Genomic DNA, 16,406 nt, shown 5'->3' with positions numbered 1-16,406 from the left:
AAGCCATAGTACCAATGATGTTATTTCTTGAAGGAAATTTGAAATTTGTGTCTGTTGTGACTAACAAGTAACCTGCTCAGGATGCTCTTATTTGTATATATTTTGAAACTGTTTCCTGATTGATGTATTAGAAGAGTGTGGTTAGTCTAGATTTAATCAGTATACTTCAGTTTGGTTCAGTTCATGGCATATAGAGTAAGTTTGATTTAGAAGAAAATACCAAAATTATCTGCACTGCCGCCGCCTAGGGACACCCCCCAGCCCGCTCCGTCCCGCGCCAGAGGAGTGCCTGGAGGGGAATTGCGAGGGGGCCGCCGCCGCCAGCGTCACCCGGGCTAGGCCCGGCGGCGAGCGCCGACGACGGCGGCGGGGAGGGAAGGAGGAGGGAGGGTCGCTGGAGAAGGAGATCGGGGCGCGGCCGGTCGCCCGCGGGGGCGACGTGGTTGCGAGAGCCTGAGGAGCTCTTTCCCGTCAGGCTTCCCTTATAAGTGTCGGTCAGGCTTTGGCTGAGAAAAGTTGGTGAGCACATTAGCTTCCCTTATAATTGTAGTTTCTCCAAAGAGATTTGGTTACATCTGTGTGCCTTTGCTCCATCACCCCTAGCTCACCCTAGTCTCTACAGTAAACACGGATTTGCCAAGCTAGTAAGAGATGGTGCGTTCGGAGCCTGAACTGACAGCCAAAGTTGTGCTCAACATTACAGCCTCGTACACCATATGAAATTTGTGTAACTAGCAAACTGCTCTAATCTTCGATGATACCATTACCACCTCCCTCCCCCTCGCGGTCGCATGTGTCCTTGAAGATTGCAAATGACATGTCATCCCTATTTACATTGTTAGAATAGCCTACTGCTATCTTTCTTCTGTAGAGCCTCTATTTTCCTTTTTGATCTGTGCTAGGTTGTAAATCTTATCCGTTCATGAATCAACTCCAAGCTGATATATACATACCATATAGCACAGTAGAAAATCTCAATATCATGGAGTTTAAAATCAATGGTTTCTACATCTAAGAAAAATCTCAGAGTTTGTGCAGCATGAAGCATCAGTGGTGGGATTGCCAGTGGTTCCATTGTAGCCAGATCAAACTTTTAGTTAGCATTCGCTATAGGATAGAAGGGCTGGCTAGGAGCCTTCAGTCATGTCATCATGAATCGGAGTTGCATTTTTGCACATTTCAACTATTGAAATGTAGGTTTTGCAGTCCTTTAACGTCCGACCATGCGCTCTAGTGGAAGTTGGCTGTTTCATAGCCTTCCTGTTCAGCGATATACTCCGGGTTAACTATTATTGTGGGAATAATTATACAATGTTATTATCTTGCACCAGTCCCTAAGTCAAATACATCTTCACCAACCGTGTACGTCGTCGAAGGAGTCGGGACGTTGATGTCAGTATGCAGACCATCACATTTGCTACCTCTCCTCACGACCACGTCAAGCTCCTCCTGATCTGGCGCTTCCCCGGCAGTAATGGCGTGATCGTCTACAAGAGCTTGCACTTCCGCGCCTCATACTGAAATCATGAAGATAATTCCCTGCCTAGCTCCAAACCGCCTTGCAAATGTGTTCGCTTGTGTTTTCAGGGAGGTACTGATTCTTTGCGTGCGTTTTCCAGGCAAGATTCACTCTCTTGTCCGCACTGTGAACGACCACCCTCTGTCAACCAGCGTTGTCCCTTTCCTTCCCGTGGATACTCTAGCTCTACAAGACCTGAGCCAATCAGAACAAAATCCTCCATGGAGAGTGTCCTTCCCAACAACTATTCTTTCCAGCGCAGTAATACTGCAGCAAGTGAGATAATTGGAAGGAATACCTCGTCCAAGAATGCCTTTCCGCACACCTCTCATTCCTAACGCACATTTATCTGATATACCAAATTAGTACAGCTAGTGTGGGTGTCTGGTATTCATCTCCTCTGATAGTTCAGGTAAAAGAGGCTATAAGGTAGATAGGAGGGTACACAAGAAGACTGCATGCAAGGATAGGAGGCTGACATGCATGCTTTGGGCTTTATAGGTGTGACAATACCCATAGGTTGGTGCTCATGATAATTAGCTCCGATCCATATGAAAAGGCAATATTTCAGACAAATAACTATGTCTCCAACATGTGAAATATATTGTCATACAATATACGTGCCAATTCCTAAGTATATACTTCCTAATCGCCTTCATATACCCGAGCAGGTGACGCGAGGGACGAAATGTTTCGTTCTAGTTTAAGATTGAGAAAGTAACCACTAGAGCTGACGGGAAACATCACCTCCCATTGAAAATATAATCCACATTGATACATTAAGGTGTCAAACCCAAGTTTTGATTCCTGGTGGTCTTGGGGTACCACCACCCTCCTAACCAATTAACAACTAGTTAATTACCACTAATTCACCTGCTTTGTGAAAGTTTTTGGTGTACCTACTTTGTTCACTAAAAGGATAACTTTTGTCTCGGTCAAAACACCGAGTGAGACCCATGAGCAACTCATATCCACAAGATAGCTCGCAAGCCCCTGCATGACAACACCAAGTACGCTCTTGAGGTGCAATCTATCGGCTACATATAACTGACAGGATGTGTCTTAGTTTTCTAAATATCTCTAATGATTGTTTTATGTCCAAGGATATACTCCTACTTAGCATTGAATATTATCATGGTAATTAAAATAAAAGATATAGAACTGCTTTAACGTAAAAAAATCCCCTATTATTGTCCTTTTCCCGCCGCTGTTACATCCGGACTGGTCCTGCACGTCCTCAAACATTTTGGGGCATCGTTGTCACTCTATACCATGGTTTTCACTTTCAGTGAGATTTCAACGAAATTCACTGAATTTCATTAATTTCAGCAGACACTGAAATATTACTTTTCGGCCAAAAAAATTCAGCAATTTCAGTAGTACACATAAATTCAAATGTTTTTCAAAATTTTCAAATTTTTAATTGAATTCAAGTGAATATTTCGGCCCTTTGACAGAAATGAAAACCGAAATTCGCTGAATTTTGATGATTTCAGTTGGTGCTGAAATTTTTCTGAAACTGAAATTGAAAACCATTACACAACCGTGGCACAAGTATCTGACTTCCTGGTTTCACTCTTATTGTTTACATAGTTTTCCTTGAATATGAAGGAAATGGCTATTTTGATTTGGTTCAAACTGCAAATTATTAAAATTCTTATACTGTTTGTGGGCTGATCACTCTTGAACTAATTATGCAAGTATTTCACTGGTGATAAAACAAAATCAAATTTTGTGTACCAAAGGTTTTTCTCCTCAAAGCTATAGAAAATTAAATCAGAATAAATCGGAGGGCAAGCTGTGATGTATCACACTACTCTGTTGTTCTTCTGAGCAGAACAGGCTTATGCCTGTGAGAAACAAAAGTCAAACCGGAGAACGTTAAAAAGCTCAAGCGTTAATCTGCCATATTTGTTCATGACATCCTTCTTTACCTCATGTAGATTAATTTTCACATGTGTGACCACTGACTGGCACTCTAGCATGAAATCCATCTAATTGTCATATTCATTTCTTAAACAGGTGTTTTATTCTTGTGGTTGGCCATGAGAAATTACTCTTTAAGCGAATGAATTTTATCATCAGTTTACCATCGCAGTTTAGGCAACTGTATGAAAATGCTGCAATGATGGTACGCTGCTCTACCAAAATTCGCAGTTTAGGCGGGCATGCTACAGCTCGGTTTGGATTGATAAATGGAGGAGCAGATAAATTGGTGGTGGTTATAAACGGGTGAGCTGGGTTGGGTTGGGTGTTTGGGCGCAGGCAGGCAGACACGAAGCATGTGGCCATCTAGAAAATACTCTGTCCGCACTGGTGTGAAAAGCCATTAATCATCTCCATTCTCTCTCTACAAGTCCTGCTTGCCTGCTTGCCAGGACCTCTATCTCTACATCTCTCTCTCTCTCAACATTAATCCCCCGACAGTGCGGTTCACCCAGTGTTCGATGTCTATCAGTTGAAGCCTTTCACGTCGTATTAAACACCAGTCTTCTCTGAGTCACGGTGCACGACGAACCTGACGACTGGTGGTCTGCAGCCGGTCGAGATCCTGGATCATCCGCATGGTAAAGTGTGGCAACAATGCTGTGGTGCAGCTGCACATTCCCTGGTCTAACCTGTCACCTGAGGCAGCAACGGGAAAACTACGAGGTTCTTTGACGTCGCTGCCCCACAGAATTCATCTCGACAAGGGCAAGTTCTCAAGTTAGGGAGAGTGTCAGACCTGCGTAAAATTACACAGTGGACTGGATTTGGGCCGCGTGAGTGTGTGGGATTGGAGCAGCGTGTGGCCCAAGCCGTTGTGACTATATATATATATGTAAGCGTCATCTTTGCTTGGTCTCCCTTGCGCGAGCACACTACTGATATAGCTTTTTCGGCTTCACCCCATATAATTTTTCGGGGCGATGTGTTTCCATATGCCTCCCATTCATATTACATCGATCCAACCCATCATTTATTGTCAATGCACTCTCGTTGGGGAGCCTCGCCCATGTTCGTGTTTGTTTGATTTCTAGTACTATCCTAGTAACATAGTTATAGGCCGCAAGAAGTAGACTACAACACAGCGCTTCCTCCTTTATAAGTCCTGGTCATACTTAGACTGAGGAAGGTTGGTGAGCACATTAGCATTTTTTTCTCATTAATTTTGCTATAAAGTCCTAGAGTTTGCATTGTACCTGGGCCTTAATTTCCCTTTCTCAAAAGAGGTTTTTCTACACACGTCTGCTCTGCTCCATTGTCCTCCTGGCCTCTACACACAACACTGATTTGCCAATGTGGTGAAAGACGGTGTCTTTGGATTTTGATGCCTGTACCAAAGATGAGAAGCCATACTCGGCGTTTTGGCCTCATACACCATCTAAATGCGGTGGGAGTTGACTCCCTCAACTCGCATTCCCCTTCCTACTTAAACTTCTATTATCTTCAAGCAATTCATTGACTTTTAATCTCCTCACCCCTCCTACTTGGTAAATTCAGAATCTGTTTCCTCGCCCCTCAACCAACATGTCAGACTTTTAATATACCACAGAAAAATGACTAGTACAAATGTTTTTGCTCGCAGCAACATATCTCCCAAATCTGTTTCCATCCCAGACCAATTCTCTGCTACAAAATCCTTAATCCTAGCCTCTCCAACATGCCACCTGCAGACACAGTCGTTGAGAGAACTATACCCAGAAACAGTAGAGAAGAATAACTCTTCAGACCCAAAACCTGTGTTGTAGCACCCCCACCATGATACGTTCTCCCAACTCCGTCTCAACGCCTGCTGCTCCGCTGGCTCCCTGCCCAGCTTCCCATGTCTGCCCCGCCAACGCACTTGGCCATGGCCACTCCGTCCTCTGCCGCGACCGTGGTCGTTCCGATGCACCTTCGGCCGTCCAACTCCAACAAAAGCTTCACAAGTGCATGCTGCATGGTCAGGCAAAGTGAGATTTGAGTGGATCAGACAGTGTTCACAACCAAATCCATTCCACTGCTCAAATTGCTAGTAGCAAAGCTCTACCTCATTTCCTCTTCTTCACTGTCGAGGTGCTAGTACTGTTGAATATGGAATGAGTATGAACCTTTTTGACCGGCTCAATACAGAATACTATATGAAAACAAAGCAACGACGGAAGAGAACAAACATTTTCCATTTGCTCTAGTGGGACAACCGTACCATCCAGATATGGGAAAGACAGACAAGACAACTCCTGCGTAGTAGGAAGAAGATCATCAACACATCATGTCAGTTTTCTATTAAGATTTCAGATTTGTTCGTAAACAATCCATAGCTCATATAGCTGGTAAAGGTCACAAATGTTCCGTACAAAACACAAGTGGGAGGTGTTGGACCTCCATTAAGGTATATTTTCTGTTTGATCGAACCATTTCAATAGCTAAGCCATCAAATTCCTTTGGTAAATTCAGAATCATGATTCCACATACCTGACGATCTGGCATACTATTCCACTATATTCTGAATAATATTTAAACCTAGGTTTAGACTAAAATTAGTCGACAGCCTGATTGTGTATCTCTGACCAAGTCTAGTACCTTGAAATTTTATGATTAAACCATAAACAATCTTATATATTGAAAAGCACCATCAACTGCAGTAAAATTCAGAAAAACCCGAATACTATACCCATGATCTATTTCCACATCGTATGTGTGGCCTGAACTACGAAAATAATTCATGCACGAGGGAAAGTGATTTAGTACCGATGATCAATCTAAGAGAAGGTTCCCAATACGAGGTGCGAACTAACCATGGTTTGCAGAATCACATCGGCAAAAAGAACTGCAAAACAATCTTCTTCAACAAACGAAGTTGCAGAAGCTAACGAATACAGGCAAATAATCCAGCTCCATAACTGCTGTGCAAAGCAATCTACATAACAATATCTGAAAATACGCTGCAAGTTTAACCATAGTAAGAATCGAGAAAACATAACATTTTCTATTTCCTGCAGGCATTATAGCACAGAAACATCAATAAGAACACAATCATCTTAAATTCTTAATCCATACCAAATAGTTCAATGATTCCTGATAGTTCAAATAGAGAATTCATAGATAGTGGTAATGATGAGTAATACAAAACACATTTTACAGGTGTTGATAAATAAAATTAACACCCGATCACGCGTAATGTACAAAACAATTTTAATAAACATAAAAACTCAATCACTGTAGGTGAAGGCGTGCAGGACGGTCTTCTGGCACATAGCAGTGCTCACTGCGTACCTGGTGAGGCCCCTCACCTTCAGCGTGCGTCCAGTGTCCTCCTTGTATCTGTATACCTGTGTACATATGATTCAGGACATGTGAAGCATACAAAGCTCTTTCCTTGACAATTCAAAATTGGGTATAGCCGTATAGGTACGATCAGAAAAGTAAAGATAACGAACAGAACGTAAATACCTGTGTTGTTCCGTGATGTAAGGCACGCCCGGCCCGGCACGGCCTTGCGCAGCTCCTCGCTACAAGCAACGCTGCTCAGGACAGGTGAAGCATACAAATGACCAGGAAAACACAGAAAATGATAGACAAATTCAGAAAACGAACATAATGTAAATTCGTGTCGTTCGGTGATGTAGGGCACGGCCGGCACGGCCTTTTGCCGCTCCTCGCTGCCCGCAATGCCACCACACCCTGACCCTGGGATTCCGCGATGGCGGCGGCGTCCTCCAACAACCACGCCATCCCTTGAGTCTTGCCCTCACCAGGGATTATCATGATGGCGGCGTCGGCGGCGGTCTCAGAGGTCGGTGGAGGAGCGCAAGAACGGGTGACCACGCCCGTGGCGTTGTCCGTGGGGATCCGTGGCGGTGGCGGCGTCCATTGGGATCCTAGAGTAAAGAAGAGTGGCGGAATTATTTTTCTGTTTCCTTTTGTGATCATTCGTAAAGAGATAAAACTAATGGAAGGTGATAGTGGGAGGTGGGACAAAAAAGAACAAAAATAAAATAAAATGGTATTAGGCTACCAATTCCCGTTTTAGGAGTAGAGATTAGGAGTACAAATGTAGGGTACGCCCGGCATGGCCTTGCGCAGCTCCTCACCAACGCTGTTCAGGACAGGTGAAGCATTCAAATGATCAGGAAAATACAGAAAAAGAATAACAAATTCAGAAAACGAACATAATGTAAATACACGTGCTGTTCCATGATGCAGGGCATGGCCGGCACCAGTTTTTGTGGCTCCTCGCTGCCCGCAACGCGACCACGCCCTGACCCTGGGGTTCCGCGATGGCGGCGGCGGTGTCCTCCAACAACCATGCCATCCCTTGAGTCCTGCCCTCACCAGGGGTTTTGCGATGGCGGCGGCGGCGACGACGGTCTCGTAGGTCGTTGGAGGAGCACAAGGAGCGGTGGCCATGCCTAACGGCGGCGTTCGTGGGGGATCCGCGGCTGCGGTGGCGGTGGCGGTGGCGGCGTCCCTGGGAATCATAGAGAAAAGAGGAGTGGCGGAATGATTTGTTTTCTTTTCTTTTGTGATTATTTGTAAAGAGATAAAACCAGTGGAAGGTGGTGTCGGAAGGTGGGACAGAAAAGAAAAACAATAATAAACCGGTACCAGGCTACCAACTTCCCCTTTAGAAGTAGAGACGTAGGGCACGCCTGGCACGGCCTTGCACCGCTCGTCGCTGCAAGCAACGCAGTTCAGGACAGGTGAAGCATTGAAATGATCTGGAAAGTACAGAAAATGAATAGAAATATTCAGAAAACAAACAAAACGTAAATACTTGTGTTGTTCCGTGATGTAGGGCATGGCCAGCAAGGCCTTTTGCCGCTCCTCAATGCCTGCAACGCCACCATGCCCTGACCTTGTGGTTCCGCGATGGCGGCGGCGGCGTCATCCAACAATCACACCCTCCATTGAGTCCTGCCCTCACCAGGGGGTTCGCGATGGCGGCGGTCAAGGAGGTCGGTAGATGAGCACAATGAGCAGTGACCACGCCATGTGGCGGTGTCCATGGTGATTTGTGGTGACGGCGGATCCGCGATGGCGGCAGCGACGTCCCTGAGGATCCTAGAGAAAAGATCAATGCCGGTGGTGGGAGGAGTGGCGGAATGGTATCTTTGTTTCCATTTGTGAGTATTTGTAAAGAGATAAAGCCAGTTGAAGGTGGTGGCAGGAGGTGGGACGATAAAATGGATGAAAATAAACCGGTACCAGGTTACCAACTCTCCTTTTTGGAGTAGAGATACATGCACTGGATGGTTCGTGTGTATGGAATTCTACTCAACTTTTTTTGTGGTAAAACGTCCAATCTATTCAGCAACAATCGTGATAGTATAACGAATACCAGAAATAATAAGAATTACATCAATATCCGTAGATCACCCAGCGACGACTACAAGCACCGAAGCAAGCCGAAGGCGCGCTGCCGTCATCGCCCTCCTTCACTGGAGCCGGGAACAACTTGTTCTAGTAGACAGTTGGGAAGTCACCATGTTAAGACCCTATAGGACTAGCGCACCAGAATAGCAACCCGCATCATTGAAGAGAAGTTTAGATCGGGAAGGTCCATCCTGTGGACACATGGACACCAACGAACAAATACCGGATCCACCAAATACAAACACCGACCGAATCCGGAGAGATCCACCGGAGACATACCTCCACTGGCATACATAGGAGACCGGTAGGGGCCCTCGCCCCCCCTAAGACCGTTGATTTGACGCTAGTTAGTAGATGAACAGTGTAGAATTTAGGAAAACAATACATGTATTAGTATTATTTAGCCCATGTTATCAAAAGATTGAGTGTTTTGGCCCATTGATCTTTAATTCCTGGATCTGCCACTGTAAACCTTTACACGTCCTCCGATGATGCTAGAAGCACCATCAAGACGGGGACCAGGCGGGGAAAACCTTATTCTATCTTTAAAGAATCACTGCGTCCTCGTCTCTCAGAGCATGACACAAACCCCAAGGAAGCTCAGAAAAACATTCAAAACTGAAGCCCTTCGCATGCAAAGACCAGAATCCACCACGCCTCCATGACCCTAAGGCTACAGGAGACGAGGCAGACCGGCGTCGACGCTGGCGGAAGGCAGAAGAAACCCTAGCGGCGCCTGGGTACGAATTATAATCAACTTAGATTTACGCACGATTATGTTTTGTAGTTGCTAGATCAAACATCTAGTATATGAACAACGCGATATACACGACAACCATATTATCAATCACTGTAATCATGGGTGTGTTTGTGCCTGTGTAGGCCATGATAACATTTTTGGTGTAGAAAAGAACTGTGTAAGGTCGTGGTATATAGTGACCATTACATGTGTAGTGAAAAACAAAAAAGGGGGATGCAATTATTTAGGACAACGCTAATGTCCACACGTGTGGTGGGAGCGTAATTCGCTCACACGCCCTATAACACACAGACTGCGCCATGTCATCGCTTGCATGCATGTGGAATTCTTTTTGAATTTTCAGTTTTTAAAAAGTTTTATCCCTTAGATGAAAAATTCGATTGAAGATCCGTTTTCACCATTAAATCCCTCGCGACGAGATCTTCGAAATTAGATCTTATATCAATATATTTCGACGAATTTTTTGGGGGGTTAAAAGTTGCCATGCCTATTGCATATAAATTGCCATGGTATTTAAACTAAAGTTGCCATGATATGTTTCAGCTATTTTCTTCTCCATTTAAAAGTAAATTTTGACATTTATAAAATGGGCATTTAAGAAACTAGACTTGTCATGAACCATAAACTAAAATTGCCATGATACCTGCACTTAAAATTGCCATGGTTTATACAAAAATAATTTTTTTGGTCAAAATACTGGAGTTGCCATCATCAAAATAATAAAATTGCCATGCTCTACAAACTGAAATTGCCGCATGACAACTTTAGTTTAAGCACTATGGCAACTACAGTGTAAACATCATGGCAATTTTTGGGCAAAATAATTTTTTGTCGAGACATATTAACATGGGGTTTGGTTTTGAAGATCTCATCGAGACGGATTTAATGGTGAAAACAGATTTTTAATTCAATTTTTAATTAGGAGATGAAACATTTTTAAGCAGATGACCAAAAAAATTCCTACTGATGTCATATGTTCACATGTGGCAAAATGAGTGATAAAGAAGATGTGTGGGCGATGTGCAAGATGCCACACGTGCGGGTGTTAAATTTTCCATTATTTATGCAGCCTACACAGGTAATGGTTCGAGCCAAATGACGTGAAAATATCGCAGATCATTATCATAGCACATAACGCGTACTCATATATGCACTTCCATTAAATATGTTGCACCGGATACACCTAGCAAGAATTTACTACAAACAAGTTGTCTTAGCTGTCATGTACATACCTCATTCATCTAGAATTAACATATTTGTAGTATTATATGAATAATCAAGGACTATGTAATTTGTCTTTTCTTTAATTTTACTTGCCACTAAAAATATTTAGCTTTTTCTATATACAACATCACTTGATACTAGAAAATACAATCCAGAATATTACTTTGGTGTGCATGGATGTCTAAAGCGCTCATGACTAGCCTTTGTATAAGGGTCCTTATATATAGGACACACTCTCCCGGATGAGGATTCGTAGCACATAGGTGCTCCCCCCACCGATATCTATGCCTCATGTTACTCTAGCCAGATCAAGACATTAAATGCTGAAATCATTTTACAATTCAGAGATACCCCTGGATACATCCGCTCAATACTATCACCGGTGGGCCCATCTTTAAATGATTGTTGTACTCTAGAACACCTAAGAACAGCAACAATAATGTGTGGTGCAGACTGCTGCGACCGAATTAATTCAAATTCAGCACCAGGTGTTGCGAGTCATAATGAATGGGAACGAATAAAAGGGAAGCCTCCCGTTAATTTTGATTTCAGTTTAGGACTTTCATAAAATCCGTTGAACAATGCATCTCATTTATGATTGATGAGAGTCGATTCATTTGAGCACCTAATTATGTGAGACTCTGATAGTTGCAAGACAAATGTTTCATAACATTTGGGGATATAATAAGAAACCTAAAAAAATGATGCGTTGTTGTTCCTCAATACCCAACTTCTTGGTTATTAGGCAAAAAATACATCTTGGAAGACAGAAATATATCCTGGTTTACGTAATATATCTAGCTTCTTGGGTATAAGTAAAAAAACATCTTACTCACAATTAAATTCGGCTTAGTCAAAAATCCACATCCTGGAACTTAAAGAAGGATCTTTGTCTTCTAAGATATTAAGTAAACTTCCTGGAACTTAATACTATCCTGGTTACATCTTGGCTGACAGAGAAGCTACATATAAACCTAAACTTCCTGGAACTTTTTAATTTTCACATGAACTTCCTGGATCGAAGGGCAGGTAACAATTAACCAGGTGATTTTTTGCAAAAAAAAAAAAGAAGTAGGCTAACTACAGAGATCTTATTTACAGGTTCAGTTGAGATTCAGGAAGAGGTACAGAACGGCGCTAGATTGAGGATCCTCGGGATGAGGAGGACGTTGAGAGTTGGCGGCATGGATTTACTGCTCCCCATCTTGTCTGTGCCACCTATTTCCTGCTGCTCGCTGACGCCACGGGCTGCCACTGCTCGACGACATGGCCTGCCCCTGCCCCAGCTCCGCGTACTGCAGCTGCTGCTCGCTTCTCGCCGCCACAGGCAGTCGCTACCCCAGCGGCTAGCGTTGCGTACTTCTGCTGCTGGCCGCCGCCGTTGCATACCCAATGGTGTCAGAGTTGACGAAAAAAAGTAGAAAACCTCAGCGAGAAATTTTGAGAAAAGAACATTTTCAGAGAAAAAACAAGGAAAGAAAAAACGATCTCAACACCTCAGAGAGAAAATTTGAGAAACAAAAATTTACAGAGAGAAAATACGAGGAAAGACTCAACACCAAACCACCGAGGATCCTTGCATAGTCGCCGACCTTCATCCCCAAAGTCTCAGCCCATGCCGGATCTGCAGTGACCGGCTCGCACCCGAATCCATCGATGTTCCTGTGCGGCGTAGGAGGTTGAATCCGTCGCCGGCTGGAGGTGATATGGCAGCGGAGCTTCGTCCGGAGGGGCGGCAACAAGTGGGTGGCAGTGAGGGCACGAGTGACTGGTAGGTCGATGACGAGGCACACATTTCGCCGGAACAGGGAGCTCGAGAAGTTTAGACCTGGGAGAGATGAAGTGGGGAACGGAAAGAGGATGAGGAAGAGGAACAGTGGACAGGCGGGGTAGATATGCTGCAGAGTGCGGTGGCCTTCAATGCGCCAGTGTGGGCCATTGGTGGAACATAACCAATCTTACAGGTGGGGCCAGCTCGTAGGAGACCACATGCATATACGAAATGTTTACGAACAAGTGCTTCATGGATACAAAGATTAATACAGCGCATTGAATTGGATCGGTCCGAATCTAAATGGGCAGCTACGGTACAGATGTGCATGGGTGGAGCACCTGGGTGCTCCAGTGTAATTTCCACACTCTCCCTCCTTATATAGCTAAAACCATATCAGCCTATCCTTATCCTCCGGACCAGAGTACCACCCACAAATTAATGTAACATGAATGGAGTCGAGACTTGTGAAAAGAGAGGTAATATGAACACCAGGAGGAGCTGCATATACGCAAGATGGGAGTGAGAGGCAGAGGGAAACACAGGGGGTTCCTGAAGGAAATATATTGTAGTGGTCAAAGGACTGGAAGTTGTTTGCTGGACAAGCTACAAGCCTACAATACCAACAGCTTTGCTGGCCCCGGATATTCCTTTGGTACCACTGGTGGATCTCGCTTTGCTCGGCAACAGACACTGTAACAGGAACAGAAAAGCCCTTCATGGGGGCACAGCTGAATAACTTGACTCTCCTGCACTTCGCCCAAACTGCACTTCTACTTTACGTCAGCTATTGATCAAACCACGACCTTGCTCACAGTATCTATGCAAAAGCTAAGCTAGTTTTTTTCAATCTGGCCAGGAAAACAAAGCTATCGATCAAAGCGTATCTTGCACACGTTGCTTGACCAAGAGATCATAGAGTGACCAGCACCCACAACAGTGTGCAAGAAAAATCTATGTAAAACTATCATCTAGAGTGACTGAGTTCGCGTATAGATTTTCCTGCCAATACAAGTAGTGTATCTGTATGGCACATTGGCACTCCGTGGTAGTTGTTTATTTATGAAATAATATAACGATGAAATTCTTCAGTGAACCATGCCACATATGGGCTAGTACAAATCTATTAGTATCAATCAATCATGATGATCAGGGACGCCATGTGTCAGTGCAGACTGTGATCACATTGTTTGTGTAGACAAGGCTCGTGTGAAGTTTTGTTCCGTAGTGAACCGGCTTATGGAACCTACACACCTCCATATGTTATTCACTTCAAAAAGGATGTTAAATCATAAACCTCTGGATCAATAGATGAACGCTGACTTCTTTATTAAAGTAACATATCAACATCCAAAAAGTTTTACAATGTAAAGAAAAGGTCCAAAAACAATTGGCCAATAACAAGATTAGATGACTCCGACACATAACTTATTATTGGACAGTCATCCAAACCGTTTGAATGTATATTATGCTACCATCCTCCAATGGTTCCACCCAACGGCCATAAGTGCCTGATACTCTGCAAGTTGCAGAGAGCACCACACACACATGACACATCCATCCTCAGCATCTAAAGGTAACCTACCAAAAAATTGCAAGTCGCCAACAGCAAGGCACACTAATCTGCACAGACAAGCGCCTTAAGCCCTTAATTTTTGGGTGAACACCGACCAACCAGTTCCGTGCAAACTCGCTATGCTAGTAGGTGGAGGGAGAATAAAAGCGACGTGTGTCATTCAACAAAGAATGGCGGCAAACGAGCAGGAAGGAAATATATAATGAAATGTTTTCCTCGTCGCAAAATTAACATTTTTACTTCCTTGCCATCTGCGTTTCGCCATACTTTCCTTTGTTAGGATCACTCCTCTGTCTACGGACCACATAACAATATTTTATTTTTCCAAAAACAAATCTTTTACAAATCCACTTGTACCCATTCAGAGCCTGACGAAACTGGATATTCCCAAACACATCCCTAATACTGAAGCAACAAAACCAACTTTCCATTGCACGATATATACAGGTTCAGATACTGAAATCCTAGTATTTGTCTTAAAGGCAGGTATCATCCCAAAATCTCACGTTATGCCATTACCTACAGAGAAAGAGCCTTTGCTAAATAACTCCGCATTGAAAATCATCCAACCTTTCCAAAACGCAGATTCTTGTGGCTTTGACGACACTTGGGATCGGATCTTTCCATGAAAGTATTTTTTGGAAGCAATTCCTGCCAAACACCTTCCACGGTAAGTAATGTGCCCATCTATTTATAGAGCAAGCACTTTTTTGTCACCTTGTGGTCCTCGATCCTAAGACCTCCTTGATCCTTCTAACTACATAGAATTCTCACTTAGCTAACCGAATTTTCATTTATGCTCATCGGATTTCTACTAAAATATTGATATGTAGTGATCCAATCTATTCCACAGTGGACCTTTTGGGTATTTAAAAGAAAGATAACATAAGCATCGCTAGACTTATGATGACAACATTGATTAGGACCAGACTTCCCCCATGGGACGTCAACTTGCCCTTCCAACTATAACACTTAAAATGTACTAACGTATGCACTTCCATCAAATACGTTGTGCTGAGTACAATATGTGGCTAATTTTTTTAAATAATACATTTTTTTATTAATTTGCACAAATATTATGCTCAAAAAATAATTTTCGAAAATAATACACCGTCAGCCCGCGGCAGGCCGAGTGGACCTAGTCGGCCCACAGCAGGCCGACTGAGTCCCTATCGGCTAGCTGCTGGCCGATTGGCCTGTCGGTCACTAGTTGAGGTCCAGTCGGCCAGTAGTGGGCCGACAGAGCCTAATTGGCCTGCTGTGGGCCGACAGAGACTAATTGGCTAGCTGCGGGCCGACAGGGACTAATTGGCCTGCTGTGGGCCGACTGGTGCATGCCACCATTTTTTTGCCGAATGCTCCCTGGATTTTTTTTATAAACTATGACGTATTTCGTGCAACCCTTTGCCCGTAATATTTTCCCGTCATATGTTCGCGCCAACTCTTTCCCGCCATATGTTCACGCCAACTCTTTCCCGCCATATGTTCGCGCCAACTCTTTCCCGCCACCCGTTTCCCGCCATATGTTCGCGCCAGCTCTTTCCCGCCACCCGTTTCCCGCCAATCGTTTCCCGCCATACCGCAGTCGTTCTTTCCCGCCATTTTCTCATCCCTACCTATAAAACCCCCTTCAGACAGAGAAGGATAAGCATTCCAGTGTAGTGTAGTTGAGATGTCCCATTATCCTTTTGATCGTAGTTTTCACCCTGAGATGAGCAGGACTCTTCTGAGGCTAGCTACCGATTTCAGGATGAACAATAGGATAGTTCCATGGGACGAACTCACCGGTAGTGACACCATAATGAATGAGTTGGCTCACAAATTACGTATGTCTGGGTGGCCTGAAAGGACCTATGAGGAGGTACGTATAGAACTTCTTAGGTTGCATGCAAGGTGGAAGAAGGTAGTGGAGCCGGAGAGTGAAACTTTCAGAAGGACTGCAGAAAAGCATCCATTTTTATGGACTGAGGAGAGCGAGGACGAAGATGATATCTTCATGCCGCCGCTTCCGGGTTCTGCATCGTCAAAGAGCAAGAGTTTTGCATCGTCCAAGGGCAAGAGTACTGCATCCTCGAAGGGCAAGAGTTCTGCATCGTCCAAGGGTAAGAGTTCTGCATCCTCGAAGGGCAAGAGTTCTGCATCGACGGAGGATGACGATGATGACTTCATGTAGTTTTTATGATGTATGTTGTAAGTTTAGTCGTATGTACCGTTAATT

At 44.0% G+C, this 16,406-nt stretch overlaps 1 long non-coding RNA gene across 1 annotated transcript; it reads right to left on the bottom strand.

Annotated features, from left to right (window-relative positions):
• Nucleotides 1-11,716: 11,716 nt before the first annotated feature.
• On the bottom strand, nt 11,717-12,724 carry LOC123059296 (uncharacterized). The gene is made up of 2 exons (XR_006427406.1): nt 12,434-12,724; nt 11,717-12,206 (listed from the first exon to the last, which is right to left on the bottom strand). It is a non-coding gene; the product is annotated as an uncharacterized lncRNA (long non-coding RNA).
• Between the last annotated feature and the right edge of the window lie 3,682 nt (nt 12,725-16,406).

The sequence above is a fragment of the Triticum aestivum genome, chromosome 3A (assembly GCF_018294505.1).
Source record: "Triticum aestivum cultivar Chinese Spring chromosome 3A, IWGSC CS RefSeq v2.1, whole genome shotgun sequence".
In the NCBI taxonomy this organism is placed as follows: domain Eukaryota; kingdom Viridiplantae; phylum Streptophyta; class Magnoliopsida; order Poales; family Poaceae; genus Triticum; species Triticum aestivum.
This window is presented reverse-complemented; position numbering and strand designations above follow the sequence as displayed.